This window comes from Aphelocoma coerulescens, chromosome 2 (assembly GCF_041296385.1).
Source record: "Aphelocoma coerulescens isolate FSJ_1873_10779 chromosome 2, UR_Acoe_1.0, whole genome shotgun sequence".
NCBI lineage: Eukaryota > Metazoa > Chordata > Aves > Passeriformes > Corvidae > Aphelocoma > Aphelocoma coerulescens.
The window spans coordinates 67,302,018-67,314,299 of record NC_091015.1 but is presented as its reverse complement, the minus strand read 5'-3'; the positions used below and the strand labels follow the sequence as shown (position 1 = coordinate 67,314,299).

At 45.0% G+C, this 12,282-nt stretch overlaps 1 protein-coding gene across 8 annotated transcripts in view; it reads left to right on the top strand.

Annotated features, from left to right (window-relative positions):
* The window catches only part of NFX1 (nuclear transcription factor, X-box binding 1), a 110,126-nt gene that overhangs the window by 22,491 nt on the left and 75,353 nt on the right, over nucleotides 1-12,282 (top strand). The gene's annotated exons all lie outside the window — the stretch shown is intronic.

The following is a 12,282-nucleotide window of genomic DNA, read 5'->3' as shown; positions in this document are numbered from 1 at the left end:
GCCCGTTGCTTTGGGAAACAGGTACAGGACAGGTGTACAGGACAGGTCATTCCTTTCCGCTTGAGCTCAGTCCTTCCCACCTGGGAAGCAAGGTCCACCGTGACCTGCACTAATTTCCTCAGGAATGCGTACCAGTTCCCAGCGGGCACACCTGCAGGCAACACTTGGCAGACATCCCACCTCAGCCAGGCCAGGACTCCTGTGTTCAGTCTCTGTCCTCAGCGATGATTGTGAGGCAGATGAAGGATCTTTGGACCATCTCTTACACCACCCCGTGACTCACAATTGTCATCAAGAGAGCTCCATCAGCACGATTTTGTAGTGTTGTTGCGAAGTCTTCAGGACTCATCAATGTTGGTAGCATATCCCGGAAAAGGGTAGAAAAAAGAAGAAAAGAAAAGAGAAGGAAAAGAAAAGGAAAAAGAAGGAATAAGTCATTTTTAATCAAAATACACGTCTAACTTCTTATCACATCTTATTTTAATACTCGTGTAGTTCATCTCATGTCAATAACCTTAGGAGTGTCCACAGTGGATGGGATATTGACCAAATCGTACACATCTATTATAGATGTCAGTTGTGTTAACCGTTTCATCATTCTCCAATTCATGATGTATAAGATTACTGATAAAACCAATCAAAACTAAAATCAAGAGAACAATGATGGGATGACACAATTTGTTCGGGACACCTGTAGCAGTAGGTGACCACCCAAAAAGAGTATCCCACCACCCATGTTCAGCATCTTTCTTTTCTCTTTCTAGAGCATGATGTATTTCTTTCACATTGTGATGAACAGCTACCAAGATTTTCTGTCCGTTTTTCTTGATCTTTTCCAAAATTTCAATTAAATCTTGGTGAAGCAACAATTGCTTTACCAAAGTAAGGTTCATCCCAATGGGGGTAGGCAATAATTGGTGGATCAGTGTGTAATTGGACTATAAAAGGTGATAAGAAGTAACTGGGGCTAAATATAAAAAATCACATCCTATGATTTTAGTAAAGTTACAAGCACAAAAATTTGAATGAGTTTTAGTATCTACTACTAAATTCTCTCTAACTACCTTATCACATGCAGTTCTTAAGCATGCACATCCACTGCCTATATACACAAGCACTGTTTCAGGAATCTTGTTAGGATGAATTTCAAAATGACAGATTATTTTGTTCTGTATCCAAACAAATGTCTTGAGCTCTAATTTTATTACTTTCACAGATGAACCTTTGTTGTTCCCGGACAATACAAGTTTCCAAATCAACAGTTTGCCACTTCTCACCAATTTGACAGGCCCATTCCCTATGCTGGAAAGGATAGAGAATAGCTCTATCATGGTTCAGCCCTAATGTAATGATAGGGAATATCGAATGCACTGAAGCATTACATATGGTTAGTACAAAGGCTGCGGCTGTGTTTGTGATGGGATTGTAGGTAAAATTCACTAAGTTCCACCAGGATTGGAATTCTCTTTCAAAATCAGTGGCACCATCCCAGATTATTTTCTGAATTTCAGTAGGAAAAGTGCCTTCTTCTCCTTCTCTTATGTTTGAGGCAGCAACTGACTGCATCTACAACTGAGCCTGGATGCAGCTGAGAGCCAAAGAAATGTTGTTTTGTGTAGCACCGAGCGTGTCAATTATCAATTTGTGGTCATTCACATTTACCTTTTCCCAATTTGGTAATATATTTGATAACAACCACTGATGAGTTCCCAAGGCTAATAAGGATGACTGCAGTGGTTGTAATTTAGTCAGATCTCTAGTTGTAGTAGCCAATTTATTCATTAGTACTTCTGAATCAATACTATTTAAGATTCCCAATCCTGTTTCCACAACACCGGTTATGTCTCTTTGCGTTTGTTTCTTAAAAGGGTTCCACTTTCACAACCAGGTTGTCCACCCCTTGAAGGAACTTTGCAGAAAAGGTGAACAAGCTGGGTGAATTTCTGAGACATTGTTTTGCATCAGCAATTTGGCTTGTTTAAGGGACCATGCCGGATTAAACAATATTTGTTGTTGGCCTGATTTCCTAATTATATATGGTCCAATTTCAAAAATTGTCGGGTTTAGCATAACCGGTGGTTGGGTGGTAGGTATTGCAACATCGACTTTGAGTTCCCCCCAGTATTTTGTATTGTTTTTACCACACATGACTTTATGGGAAAATTGTACAGCAATTAAGTTTAGCCAACAATCTTGATTTTGAATTTCACAAAACAAAACACGGCTGTGAGGTCCAATGCTATAACTGTGTATAGGTTCGGAAAAAATTCAGCAATTAATCTACATCGTATTGTAACATCATCACCTCGGGTTACCATAAAGGGAGGGAAAACATTATTCTTGTCATCTAAAACAAGGGGGGTACTTATAACATGGTATGTGACTACTACACTCAGTATGGGCTTTGCTACTGCGTTTATTTTGAATTTATAAGTCAAACCTTTCAAACTTGGTGATCTGCTGGATTATTTCGCCAATTGCATGTTACATAGGTTGGTTTGGTTAAAGTTATACCAGCAGTCAGTTAGTTCGTTTTTGCCAAGCTTTGTGATTTCAGCATTGTTGGTACTGGGGTCTAAGGTGTAGTTACCGACATTCTTCTGATGACAACATAGGGTGAAAGGGGTTTGTTTGTCACACATCCACTGTCACTGTTATCCCCCCCAGAGAACGGCGAAATCACAGCAGGCAGGTCAGATGATATGGCCAAAGCAGAGCTAAGACCTCATTTAATGAATTTCTCCTCTTTTATAGTGTAGTTCGCAATAAAGAAATTACATGATTGGCTTATTCACTCACCACCTCTCAAGGTGATAGGCTGAGCAGTAAGACACCCATTTCCAAATATTATTCTCACAAGACTGAAAACAATTCTACAGTTTCCACAACAGCTTGCAAGTGCAAAAATGGTTTACATTCTTACAAACTGTTATCCATCCAGTTCTCATGAGAACGAAAGCTTCTCACAGAGAAGCTGTGAGATGCTGGATTTCTGTTTCTCAGCTAAAGCATGAGAAAGGAAAAGCTTCACAAACTACAGAGCTGGAAAATTTCTCTGCTCCTGCCTTTTAGCATCCACACATCTGCTCTGTTGTAGGGCAGAGTTTGTCCGTAATGTTGGGGTGCAAATCGCTTTTCCCATCTGGTTTTAGAAAATTTCTGGCGATTGTAATGGTGGAAGCTTTTTCGTAAAGAGATCCTTCTACTTTTCTGCATCCTACCTTAATTTCTTCACCAATTGTTCCTTTTAGGATTCTAGTCCAATCCTTCAAGTCCCATCCCCATTCACTTGGACGGTATACCTCAGAGTCATGCAGTACTACAGTGGCTAGGTTCAGGCGATGATCTCTGGCATAGGATCCTAGAGCACTAGTGTACCTAATGGTAGCTTCAGACCATGGCCCCTCAGCTGGTTTTTGGCCATGGTGTTGTGGTCGGATGCAGAAAATTATTACTAGTTTTATCATGGTTTATGTGGTCTTCATGTCCCTTGGAGTTCTTCTGTGAAAAGTAAACACAACAGAGTCTGCCACCAAAAAGCAGAAAATTAGAATGATGGAATTATGCAGCGTGTATGTATCCGATGCTCTCTCCCTAGGGCACCAGAGGCTACCCATGCATATTTATTCAAAGGGTTTTTCAGCACTAGTGGTACTTCTCCTACAGTAGGGAGGTCTACCAAAACAGGTTGTCCAGGGTAGTGTGCAGGATTCTTAGGATCATTTGGTCCCTGTAGTGAGAGAATTATGCTTGGAGCTGTTGGGCAAAAGGCAGTGATTTTGGGACACCCGTTTACCCCCCATCTATCATTCACACCTTTCACAGCTTCCCATAGCCGAACATCCCAATTTCCCTCCTGTGGTTTTAAAAGTCATTTCAAAAGACCATTGGTCCTTTCTACAGTCCCGTTAGCTTGAGGGTAATAAGGGGTGTGAAAAGTCCACTTAATCCCTTCACCTTTTGCCCAATCCTGTACAAGTTTGGCAGTAAAGTGAGATCCATTATCAGATTGAATTTCTTGTGGTTTTGGGAAAGTTCAAAACCATCCCTGCAATGTTTTAACAGTATTATCTCTTGTAGCTCTTTTAAAGGCATTGGCCTGGACTAACCCAGATATTATCTCTACTCTTACCAGTGCAAAGTGTTTACCTCCTGACTTTTTAAAGGGGCTGATGTAATCTACCTGCCATGCATCCCATAAGCCTTTACCCTTTCTTAAATGCAGAGGGTCATCTTCCAAAGGGTGTCTTTCTAGCCATCTGTGGCATTGTTCACAGGCTGATATGCATGTTTTACACATTTCTCTGGTAACGGACCAACCACGAGCAAGGGCTTCTTTGTACAAATCTTTTGTACCTGTGTGTTGTCTTTTTACATGCAACCATTCTAATAAGTGCTCCCAGTCCTCTGTAATTTGATCTTTTTTCACAGGACTTAGTCTTGCTAACTCATCAGCTTTATTGTTCCACTCTCCTGCTGGATTTCCATCTGTCTGGTGAGAGGTTACCCACCCCACAGCAAAATTCCCTTGACTTGCAATATTTAGAATTTCTTGCTACTTTTGCCATACTGGGATTCTGTTAACTTCCCAGTCATTTTGCTGCCAAAAAGGAAGCCACATCCCTTAAACACAGCATAGGAATCGGTGTAGATACAGACAAGAGGAGTATTCTGTGCCTCACGTTGGAAAACACTCTAGACAGCTATCAGCTTGCCAACTTGGGCGCTGCCTTCCCCCTCTGTGATAATTCGTTCACCTGAGGAAGTGTGGAGGGCTACAGCCTTGGGTTTACACAGCTTTCCTTCTCGCTTGGCAGAAGCATCTGTAAACCAAGAATTTGCTGACTGTTTGAGGGAAAAAGGAGGGGCTACTTTAATGACTGAGGCAGGTTTGTCTTGGCTGCTACCCAAGTTTTCAGTTTCTTGGATTGCCAGATTTTTTACAGCTCCTTCAGTTATTGAGAGGACGCTACAATAATGTTCAATCTGAGCATACCACTTTCTTACTGAGGCCCTCCGGGCCACCCCGTCAGATGGCAGGATCCCAGTAGAGACTTTGAAAGGGCCTCTCAAAACAATTGGTTGTTGTCGTGCAATCTTCTCCACTTCTATGAGAGCTAAGCTAACCACAAACAATCCTTTTTCCCAGGTAGTGTATCTTTTTTCAGCATCTTTGAAGCCATGGGAGTAAAAACCAACAGGCCTCATCGGACCCTCAGGACCCCACTGCCATATGTGTACTTGTTGCAGTGGGGATTCTTGCAACACATGTATAAGACAACAAGGCCCGTGGAAAAGAATACATGGACCGATTCTTGGTAGATATTTTCAGAGATGTTTATTTTTCCAGCCGCCTGGTCGGCAACCCTTCCGTAGCAATCTGTAGCAATCACGGGACCAGAGGGTCCTTCCTGGGCAGGGGAACACAAAACAACCAATGGAGAACGAGGTTGACCAGGGAGTAGGGAAACCCCATTGGCCCTGCCTCTACCCCGGGGCCCCTCTCCCGGGACCACATGGCAGGGGGGAGGAACCCCAACACTTCATCCGTTTATTTCTAACAAAAAGATATTTAAAACTTAACATTGAAAACAACTGGATAAACACGAGATAACAAGAACAGTTTCAAAACAAAATAAGCCATCCTCCTGAGTCTTTAAATGTCCTAACGGATTTTTTTCTGGAATATCTTAAGGCTGACAGAAGGGAGACAGGACTCTCTGAGCATGCTCTGTGGGGAAACTGAGGCAGGAGAAGGTTTCTTCCATATGTACCTGTTGGAACGCTTAACAACAATAGTTAAATTCCTTCCCCACCCTCGTCATCCTCCGCTCAGCATTGGAAAGGGATTTTTGGGGAAACAATTGGCAAAGGCATGGTTTTGTGAGGGAAACCATGGGTGAAAAAATGGATTGGGAATACACTGGGGATAATAGGATATAGGATAAAGGGGAAAGGTAGGATTAGGAAAGGGAGGCTGTATGGACTGCTTATAATGGGGATATTGTCTAACATGACTACAATTTTTAGGATATATACTGCCTTTCACAGAATTACCACAAGGCCCAGTGACATCTGCTGCTTGTAAACCTTTCCTTCCTTGGACAATCTTAAACTCTACTACTTCTCCATCTCCTAAGCTTGGGAAATATTTTTGGGGGTTATTTTTCGTAATGGCAATACAATGCAGGAATATGTCTTCCTGGTTGTCGCATCTCATTCTAAACCATAATTTTGTTTAACATTATACCATTTTACTATTCCTAAAACCTTAGCTACAGTGATTTTTTCCCTTTTCCGAGTGGCTGCTGTTTTCTGTCTCGCTGTGTTTTTACTTTCACTTGCTCCAGTGTTGGAACTGCCGGGGCCGTCAGGGCTGCTCGTGCCTGCGTGCTCTCACTGCGGGGTTTCGGCTTCCTGGGGTTGCATTCGGGGCTGTGCGGGCTGGGCTGGGCCGCGCCGTTCAGCCCCCTGCATGCCACTGCTGCTGCCGCCTCTGGTTGCAGCTGCGCTGCCACTGCCTGGTGCTGTGCCCACGTCTAGGCTGGACCTCCGAGCGACGGCCCCCCCATGCCTTGCAAACAGCTCCATCCCGGCATGTGCCTGGGCTTCACGCGGCTCTGCTCCACTGCCATCGCCGCCGGCTGCCGACCATGCAGTCCCCCTCTTGTTTGGGCGTTCACGGGGCTCGCTCCACCACACGCTGCGCGGGGCTGGGTGGGCACCACCGGGTCGCGCCTCTTCCACTGCACCTCGCTTGGCTGCCAACACTGCAGCTCACGCCGCTCCGCCCACGCGCAGGAACTGCCTCGCTGCTGCTTGGAGAGCGCTCGGCACATGTGGCCTGGGTCGCATGGTCCCTGAGGCACGCTTCCCTTCGCAAGGACACAGCTGACATTGTTCAACAGTCCCGGTAATTAAATAATGTTCACGAAAATATTCTTCCATCAGCATATATTCTGACTCAGAAATTAACTGTGTCCGAACAGTCTTCCAAAAGTCTTTGGTGAGAATCAAATCCCAAGAAACATAGAAAAAGTTCTTAAACAACCGTGCCAGGAATTGTTTCAGTTCCTTTTGAGCTTGAATTAAGCTAAAATTTATAAATCGTTGTTGAAGAATCTTTTCAAGTTTAAGATAAATGTCCATATGCAGCTCTGAGAGCCATGAGTCTTTCCACGGTTCCTCCATAGGTTAGAGATGGAACTGCAAAATGAGAACGAGAAATCCAGAGTTTACTCACAAATCACAGTCACTGTCCCAAGGGATCGATGTCTTGCCAGCATTCTCCAACCATTTGTTGCAGCTGGGGATTCTTGCAACACGTGTATGTACTGACAAGCCTGAGGAGGCAAATCCCCATTGCTCCTGGAAAGGGTCTGTAGGATGAATAGGGCCCAGGGCTTGGTGAGCTGTTGCTTCAAAAGCAGCAATTGCAATGCTTCTTCCTGAGAAGCAGTCCATTCCCATTTTATCCCTTTTCTCAACAAGTTTTAAAGAGGTCTGGCAATTATGGAAAAATCTGGGATGTGTTTCTTCCAGAACACTAAAGCATGTTGGAGATCTTTTTTGGATTCAAGCATTTTAATCTGATCTAAAGAGCTTAGGGTATCAGGTGGGATACATGTCATACCTCCTTTCCACCAAATTCCCAAAAATTTCACTTCATGTGAAGGGTTTTGGGTTTTTTCTGAGGGAATTTGCAAATCAAGGCTTTCTAAGTGGGATATTATATTCTGTTGGGTATCTCTCACTTCTTCTATTTCATTTCCTCCCACAAGGATATGATCAATGTATTGATAAACAGCTACACTGTCAGCTTTAGCTATTTTTTCTAACTCTTGGGCTAAAGTGTGATGAGCCAGGGTGGGGGAATGTTTGTACCCTTGGGGAAGCCTTGTGAAAGTGTATTGCTGTCCTTCCCATGTGAAAGCAAAATGGTCCATATCTTCTGGCTGTAAAGGTATCATAAAAAACATGTCTTTGACATCTATAGTTGCCATGATTGAATGAGCCTTTTCTTGAATCAATGTTATTAATTCTGCTAGATTTGGGACTGCTGCTGTAAGAGGGTCTGTGTTGGCATTCAGCCTGCAAAAGTCTATTGTCAGCCTCCACTTCCCATTAGGCTTTCACACTGGCCACACTGAAGAATTGAAAGGAGAATGAGTATTAACTGTTACTCCTTGTTCTCGCAGCTCCTATATCACTGGCTTGATACCCTCTTTGGCACCCAGGGGGAGGGAGTATTGTTTCACATTAGTTACTTTGCTGAATGGTAGGGGGGGTGCAGCTTGGAGCAGTCTGATGTTAAAATGTGGAGTGCCAAAAGACCACAGAAGACCCTCTGAGTCCCCCCACTGCCTCCCATCAAGGGCATTTATCCCTAATAAATTGGTTGGAATATCTCCAATCACCACATTGATAGAGAGTTGGTTTTCCTCTCCAGGCAAAGTGAGCTTGACTAAGGCCACATTCATAGATTCTGTTGTTCCCAAGGCACTTAAAACACAATATCGGTTCTTTGTTGGAACAATTCCACACCTCTGGGCATCTTTCTTTATCAGAGCAGAAATTTGTGCCCCAGTGTCAATCAGAAAAGTTACAGGTGCCCGTTTAAGGCCTATAATAGCTGTGATCATTATATCTCCTGTTTTATTTTTAGTGAGCATTCTCAGGTATACCTATGTTCTGTTTCTTTGCCCACTGATAAGAAACAGAGGGTCTAGTTTCCCTGGTTTTGAGGAAGAATCTGTTTTGACTCATTGGCCGGACTTTGAGGGAGAAGTGGCTTTGACTCACTGCCCAGATTGTGAGGGAGGAGGGGCACACTGGATTGAACTGATGGATTCGGTAGAATGTTTAGGGGCTCGAGTCTGAAGAGCTAGCCAGAGTAACGACCCATGCACCAATACGATTTGAGCATCCTTCTCCCCTTTATTGTTTAACTACACAAGCTTTATCTACTTTGCAAAGATTCACACCCAGTCCCTTTAGACGGCCCCTAATCCACGGGGGAGCCGACCAATGTATAACTTTGCCAAGGACTTTCAAGGCTGCCTGCAGCCAGGTGTTTTCCAGGCTTGCCTGCAGCCAGGGGCCAGTTCAGGGGTTCTTCCTCAGCAACCCTGGGTTGTCCAGTTTTTCCAGTGGTATCGTATGCCCCCGTTCCACAAGGAATCCCTCTCTACACATCCCCCGTTTTCTTTTTGGGCAACCCAGGCCTGGTCGACGATCTTTCGCAGCCCCGCTTTAAGGCAAGAAAAAATGTACCCAAATACTGTTAAGCCTATTATAACTACAAATATCAATCGGCAGCCTTCTACTACCAAGGTACGCAGCCATGTGGTGATACCCAGACCCTTAAGCCAATCTCCAATAGGGTTGTGTACTATTTTGAAAACAAACCAGTGGGAGGCACCAAGTCAGAATAACAATTTAATGGGGAAATTAAAGAAAAGGAAAAATAAAAGAAAACACTGGTTCAAACTGACAGAGTCAAGATACAACCTGAGTCCCTGTTATGCAGGGTGGTGGTAGCAGTCTGGTAGAATGGTGGCTGCAGTCCTCTGAAGTGGTGATCCTGTAGAAAAAAGGTCTGCTCTTCCTCAGAAAGTCCAGTGGTGGCTGTGTAGCTCGTGTCCTTGGAAATCCAGTGGAAAGGGTTGTCTCTGGTGTTCAGAGTCTCAGATTATATCCACGATGGGAGGCTTGGTTCCTCCCTCTGGGTGGAGCATCTCACAATGGGGTAATGAGTCATGAGGCCAAGTGTTGATTAGGCTCATTAACAGAAGATAGTCCAGAGGGAGTCATCTCTGAGTCATGTGACAGGACGATGATTGGCCATTAACAGGAAGATAGTCTGGGGGGAGAAGGCAAGGAAACACTGCCCCACCTGATTTCAACAGCTCATGAGGATGGTAAGAGAATACTCTGCAACCCAGGACAGGTCGTCTGTCTCCCGAAGGTTGTGCAGGCCCCTCTGGAGGTCAGAGAGGTGCTGGTGAATTGAGACAGAGTGGTCAGAAAAATTCATACAGCACATACCTTGGAAATCTTCACAGCCATGGCCGTGGGCTAATAGTAGAAAATTGGTGGCTGCTCGATTTTGTAATACTGCATGCCTAACACGAGTAACATCTGCGCTTAGCTCGTCAAGCATCTGCAGTTATGTTTAGTTCATCCCTCGCCCAGCAAGCAAGTTTGTGTAATGTTGCGTGCATCCTAGCTGCTGAAGCACCAGATAAAAACATAGATGCTAGCCAAATTGTACTATGACTCCAAAAGATGGGCTCTTCAGTCCTTTCACATTTGAGCCCATGGACTGAATGCCGCACCCTGGTTTCAGTGAGGTGGGTGATATTTAAGAGTTGATGCAGGTTTGGATGGAATAGGGTGAGTTTCCCTAAGTAGCACAGTCCCCATGTGGGCTGATGGGAGCCCCATTCCACATGCGGTCCCCACATATTAAGAATGTACCACTGGGGAGGTGTTTCGGGGCTTGACGCATGAGGTTGATTTGGTAGTAAATTGCTTCGGACTCGTAGTTTCTCAGAAACCAGTCTGCAAGAGGGTCAACAGTGGCCCAAAGGCGCCTATTAACAATGTTAATTGACTGGTAGTGGGCGGCTCGAATGTCATGTAACCATCCCCAGTTTGGTTTGTGGAACCCAGTAGATCTAACTCTTCTGCTGTCCCCATGGTGACATTGATGCTTTTCAAGAATGCAGCTTGCTAGCAGGCACGCTGCTGCGCAGGCTTGAGTCCGATCAGCCCTGAACAATTGCCATTGCCTATGGCATTCCCTGTCAGTGAGCTGTTGTCTAGCATCCCTCGGAAGGCTTGCGGGTTAAAATATGGGACCCTAATTAAGCAGGTGCAAAACGGGTCCCCTGGCGTGGCCAGGCTCAGACACATAGAGTCTTGCCCCGCTAAATTAGCTAGGGTGACCCACATGTTTTGTCTCTTTTGGATTGTTGTCAACATTGCATGGGACCCGGTTAGGATGCTTACGAGAAGCAAACCTCTCAGAATGTTTGCGGGCCCAGCGCTGCTTTGTCGCTTCCCAGTGTTTGGGGGCCACCACATGCTGCCATGGGACATTAATCTATGTGCTATACTCTCGCCCTAACACTGCCACACTCCGTACTGCCTTCACTCAGTCTAAATGGGCAGACAGTCGATCGAAGATGTCCGCCAATGCCCTTGTCTCAAGACAGTCAAAAACAATTCCGCACTCTACCTCTGTGTCTGGTGCTATACCCAAGAATTTACACAACTCCCCTTCTTGGTTCTGCCTTCGATCACAGTCTGCACAAGGTGGGCACGTATACCACCTGCTTTCTAACATTAGCTTGTGTATCCAGAGGGTCCGCCGACAACCACAGCAAGTCACTAGCAACCACCCAGGACAGCCGCTACATTCGTCACAGGGTCTTACTATTTCCCCCACTACAGAGAGTGGTGGACCTGGCAAGTTCTCAGCCCCCTCACTCAGCCACGTCTGCAGCCTCTCCCAAGGCTTCTTGGGACAGGGGTCACAGAGTTCCGGCTGTTGTAGTAGTGGCATTACCTTCCACAGGAGCCGATGCTGACTGCGTGTACCGGTTTGGCCAAATTTAGAAATATATACTCTGAGAGAAGGCACAACCACCCCTCCCCCACCAGGTTCGGGAAAAAAAATAAATTTTCCTCGAAGGAAAGTGAAGAAGATAAAACTATTTATTTAACAAACACACGGGAAAGGAAAATGAGGTTAAATGGTAAAATCTTTCGTTGTGGAGGAAAAACCTGGGAAAGCGTCAGAGTCCTCCCTTTGGTCTCCTCGAAGCTGGGGCTTGGCCCAGGGGCAGGCCCTCTGTGCCCGATGAAAAGTCCTCCCAATGTGCTCTGAGGTTGAAAGCAGTCCAGTAGCAAAAGGAGAAAATCCGGAATTCTAGAGAAGGAAAAGCAAAGTCCAACTCTCAGTCTCTCTCCAGAGAACCAGAAACTGAAAACAACTGGCCAAAAGCTGACTGGAAAACAGCAAGCCCGGGTGTTTCCTCGCTCCCCTGCCACGGCTGGGGAAAAAAAAACCTCCTATCTTTATGTGACCTTGAACAAGCTACAAACTGCTTTGAGAAAGTTTTGCTCAGTTTTTTCTTCTCCCTCTCAGGCTCAGTTTAGAGGCATAGAAAGGCACAAAAATTAATTTCTGGGCATAGGCAGCGATATGGGATACACATCATAACGTCACCCCAAGACACTACGCCTTCTCACTTTGGGGTCCTGCATGTGTAGCAC